Genomic DNA, 5,442 nt, shown 5'->3' with positions numbered 1-5,442 from the left:
AGCTACTATGTAAAAGCTGGCCCAGTCCATGGAAAACCAGGAGCACTGAAGTGTGGCAGGAGAGAGATGTCCCAGTTTTCACAGGGTGAATATACCAAGTCTTACAGTTACTGGGCAGTCCTCACCTGATTGGATGATGCCAGTTCCCACAGGTGAGGACAATCTTCTTTACTTAGGTCACCATGGAAATCATTTCTTCTGGAAACAGACATGCCCAGAGAGGTTTTACATCTGTCTCTCTAGGCGTTTTTTAGTCCAGTCAAGTGAACACAAAAAATTAACCATCTAAGTAATGGTTACTTAGGAAGTTGCCAGAATGCCAATGTGAACAAGACATAGGGTTAGTGGAATTGGGTAGTGTGTGAAAAGCTTCATATAACCAAATCCTGGAGGTTTCAGACTTGATTTTGTAAGTTTACCAGTCTTAGTCTGGATTCCATCACTCTTTTTGGAGCATATGGAGATGAACATCCTAGAAACTGTATAAAGATTTGTTAGCTAAAGAGGCTGTAGTTTTGCTAATTGCAGAGCCAATAACAAGACTATATGTAACAACCATAGCAAAAAAAAAAAAAAAAAAAAAAAAAAAAAAAAAAAAAAAAAAAAGCCTTTTAGATATGTAAAAGTAGCTTAGTCAGCATCTCCATACACAAGGCTGCACCAGATAACCAGAACTCAATGACATCACTTAAGATAACCAGACAGTCCAAGAACTGACGCCCACTGGACAAGCAGACAATGTTCTGCTCTTCTCATCTGGAGAGATGCCACTTTGACCTGCCCTGCAGCTGGCGAGTCTCCCCCAGGATCCTCACCCTTAAATCAGAGACTTCTGCTAGACACTGGACCTGACCTTCAGCTAAGATATGTAGCACAGCTGAGCAGCCTTGGGGAGACATGCTTAGGAATTTAGAGTGAACTTTGTGTGAGGACTCTCAGCATAAAATAGAATGTTTGTTATACTAACTATGTGTATCTATCTACCTTCTTGCCCATGACATGACAATCCACTGTTTCCTTCAACTCCCTGGCAGGGGAGGAACTGAGGTAGAGGAACAAATGGGAAAGATTAACTTAAAGACTCTGACCTAATAGCCCAATAAAAAAGACAAATTTTGTTCTCCAGCTTCATGGTTTAGTGTTGCTTACTATCCACCTCACATTTGTTTTCTTTTTCTTTTTTGGTTTTTGAGACAGGGTTTCTCTGTATAGCCCTGGCTGTCCTGGAACTTACTCTGTAGACCAAGCTGGCCTCGAACTCAGAAATCTGCCTGTCTCTGCCTCCCAACTTTTGGGATTAAAGCCTTGTGCCACCACTGCCTGGCCCTCCACCTCACACTTAAAAACAAAAACAAGGGTCTTGCCCAGGAATTGTGGCTCACACCTGAAATCTCAGTTGTCAGATTACTTGGGTTGCTAAGACAGGAGAATTACCATAAGTGAGTTCCAGTAGGCTGGACAACACAGTACAACCCTGTCTTTTTTTTTTTTTTAAAGTCCAAACCCCACAGGGCTGAGAAAGTACGTTCTCAGTGAAATCATTAGGACCAAGATGCCATCTTTCCTCCAGCAGTAAAATTTCCACACTTTCCTTCGGGCAGAGACTGGGAACAAACAGAGGGAGTGTGCATCAATTCCTGTAAAAGGGGAAGTTCAAAGTCGTATTCAGGAAACACAAGGTCAAGAGCCTACACAGTAACCCTGCACTGCTCCACCGGAGTGCATTCATGTGCAGACAGAAACTTCCCATGAGTCGTTTGAACAGGTTAAGCATTCCAACCTGAGTGAATAAAGAATTTAAAATGAGAAATGTATCTTCTTATCAGAAGAAAAAGATCGTTGCAACAGATCTTTTCAAAGAGCGGGGTATGGTTTTCCCAAGCTGCAAATGTCAGCGAAACTCAGCCCCCCCAGCCTCCTAATCAGCTGCAGTAAAGCTGGCCTGCTGTTCCCGAAGGTCCCTATGTGGCCAAGTGCACCTGCAGTCATAGGCACTTCTGGCGTGACTCCAGCTGAGCCAGAGCCCCCAGAGGCCTGAGTTACGTGAAATTTCTGCTTGTTAGAGAGCATTTGGCAGCAGATTCCTCAGAGTCGGAGCACTAGTTTTAAGTAATTTTAACACTTCTGCATATGCGATCATCAGGGGGATGGGTAATTGAGGACACCTTTATAAGTGCTGGGAATTCTTTCCAAGAGTATGAGGGACTTTTTTTTGTCAATAGAGTTGGAGGAAGTCACAAATTTCATGGTGAGGACACTTATGTAAGACAGCAAGTTATATAACAAAATATTTAAAATATTTAAGCCCACAGGGAAGGTAATAGAGTATTTCTTGGGAGTATTTCTTTAAAAAACATTATTTTGAAGCAAGTGTCTTCGGCCTAGACATCACTACATAGGCCTGGTTGGCATTGAAGCCTCAAACCTTTTGCCACTGTTGTGTCTGTGTGTGTCTCTGTGTGTGTGTGTATAGGTACACAGAAGCCATAGCACACACAGAGGTAGAGAACAGTCTCAAGTGCCAGTCCCTCTTTCCGCTGTGTTTTTGGTACAGGTTTCTTTTCTTTTTTTTCGAGACAGTGTTTCTCTGTGTAGCCCTGGGTATTCTGGAACTCACTCTGTAGACCAGGATGGCCTCGAACTCAGAAATCCGCCTGCCTCTGCCTCCCAAGTGCTGGGATAAAGGCGTCTGCTACCACCGCCCGTTTCTTGATTGCTGCATACAGGTCTCTTGATTGCTGCATACAACAGGCTAGCTGGCCCATGAGCTTCCAGCGTTCTTGTTTTTACCTCTCATCTTGCTGTAGGAGCAAGGTTAATTTTGTTCAGCTTCATTTTGGTTCCAGAGATTCGAACTTAGGTTCTCACAGATATGCAGGAAGAGCTTTACCTACTAGATCATCTCCCCAACCCCTAGCCTCCCTTTTCCCAAGACAATGTAGCCCAGGCTAGCTCCAAATTTTCTGTGTAGCCAAGAATGACCTTAAACTGATCTTCCCGTTTCCAATGTAAGAAGTCCACCTTCATCGCTGCATTTCCACATCTGTCACTTTTAAAGCTCAGATACTCTCACCCAGCCAGTATCCTCCAGTGATGCCTCACACATCCACACCCAGGCCTTTCCGAACACCTCGAACACCTCGGCTACCTTAAACTCCCCAGTAAGACCTCATTCCAGCTTTCTGTGACTCCCTAAGTCTTTGGGACTTTTCCTTTGAATGACTAATTCTATGCCTAGGCTGGAATGCCTTATTAAGTAATATATTCCAGGAAGGCAAAGACCACCTATGGATTATGTTTGCTCCCCACTGCTTGAGAACTACAGCCTCGAAGAGAGGAATCTCATTAAGCTTGTGACAGACTGGCAGCGGGCTTCCAGTGCCAGCGTCTTCTCAAATAATCCCTATGAGAGTTATTGGTTCCTCAGAGAGCAAAAAATTACCATCTAGGAAATCTCAAGTAGTCAGTGAAATCTAGTTAACTGTGGATAATGAAATTTGAAATAAGGTACACATCTGCTTCCTTGGGTTCCTAAGGACAGGGAGACAAGCTTAGAGAATTCTTCTAGCAAGCATATTATTTTACCTACCTCTAAAAGAGAGACCGGCTGAGGTAATTCCTGTCACCGGTCAATAGTAGCTCCTCTCCTCTGTTATCAACTTATTGCTCTTCAGAGGTCCCGAGTTCAATTCCCTGTAACCACATGGTGGCTCACAACCATCTGTAATGGGATCCCATGCACTCTTCTGGTGTGTCTGAAGACAGCTGCAGTTTACTCATGTATATAAAAAATAAATCTTTAAAAAAAAGATTTATTATAAAAAATACTTAATAGGTTGTGTAAAGCAGAGCTTGATAATTAAGAACTCGAGGTTCAAATGGCCGTTTGGACCGGTGTACTGACGTATGTAGTGATTTATTCCTCTAATCCCATACAGCACCAGAGAAGCAAAGATGGGCAGATCTCTATGAGTTCAAGGCCAGTTTAGTTTGCGAGTTCCAGGATGGCCAGGACTACATGGTGAGACTCAGTTTCAAAAATAAAAATCAAAGCTCAACGTGGCCACCTACTAACTCTGTCAAGGTCAAAAAGGGGCTGAGGTCAGAAGCCTTGGCATCTCTTTCAAAAACATTAGGATAGTTTCTGCTTTTAAAGGCACTGTGTTGCTTGGGTGGTGCATATAAATGAGAAGCCCAGGCAGCATTTAAAAGCACCATGGCTGGGCATGCCTTTGATCCCAGGCAAAAGCAAGTGGATCTCTGGGAGTTCGAAGCCAGCCTCGTCTACAAAAGGGAGTTCCAGAACAGACAGGGCTACACAGAGAAACCCTGTCAAAAGCAAGCAAGCAAGCAAACCCAACCAGCTGTTGTTATTATTACCTGTTGGCCTTCGGCACTGGCAAAAAATAAAATCCAGTGGTTGAAACTCTCCGACTGAGTCTCCACTTCTTTAGGAATGAGTCTGTCACGACACTATTTGATTGTAGGCATAAAGGACAAATGGCTAAATTAATTTTGGTGACAAGCAGATCTGGTATAAAGCTACACTTTGGTTGGAAGGAAACACTCGATGCCAAGAGCCATCAAAGAAAAGAATTAGTGGATCTGGGGTTGCTTCCAAGGCTTGAGTGTTGTGTAACTCCATCAGGAAGAAGGGCCTCAGGCTAAATCTCAGCTTTTTAGCAAGCCTGAAGGTCACTTCCCAGATTCCAGAGTAACAAAAGCAAAGGCGGCACAAAAGTAACCAAGAGGCCCAGGGAGAAATGAGCTTGTAAAATTACCAGCCCATCTTCCTCCACCACCACCGTAATTCTTCCTTAGAGGACAGCAAGGCCAATGGTCCCTTTTAAGGTAGTTTTACTTTGCCATTTGCTAGAAATAGTCTACAATATATTTCTTCTCCAATGTAAACTAAGGAAAGATATGCTTAAGCTGATGCAGGCACATTTTTTAAAAAATTCATCCCACCAAGATAAATCACTACCCATCTGAAACCCACAAAATGGATTAACTATCTCCTGTATCAGGACTACGGAACCCCACATCTGCTAACCACATTCCTAATGGGAAGCAGCTGGGGACAGTTTCGTAACTGTGTGACTTTCCTTATAGGAAAATATTAGCAAAGACACACTAAGCAGTTTAGTTTCATTGAATCTACTTAGTTATGGAAAATCACCAGTGCTTTTTATTGACAATTATGGAAATTACATAATTTGCCATGAAATTCAAATAAGATCTAAAAATAAATGTCCACTTTCCTCTTATCTGCTCTAACTGTTTTTCGCACCTCACATCTTTGTGGCCTATAGGTTCACCCAGCTTCCACGCTCCTCCAGGAGTCAGTCACTGAATCAACATGGATGTTGTATTTCACCTCCTGAGCTATCTTGATGGCCTGTTTTTGTTACTGTTGTTGCTTTTGCTTTTTTTTTTTTTTTT

Source organism: Mastomys coucha, unplaced genomic scaffold (assembly GCF_008632895.1).
Source record: "Mastomys coucha isolate ucsf_1 unplaced genomic scaffold, UCSF_Mcou_1 pScaffold22, whole genome shotgun sequence".
NCBI classification, from domain to species: domain Eukaryota; kingdom Metazoa; phylum Chordata; class Mammalia; order Rodentia; family Muridae; genus Mastomys; species Mastomys coucha.
Note: the sequence above shows the minus strand (reverse complement) of the source record.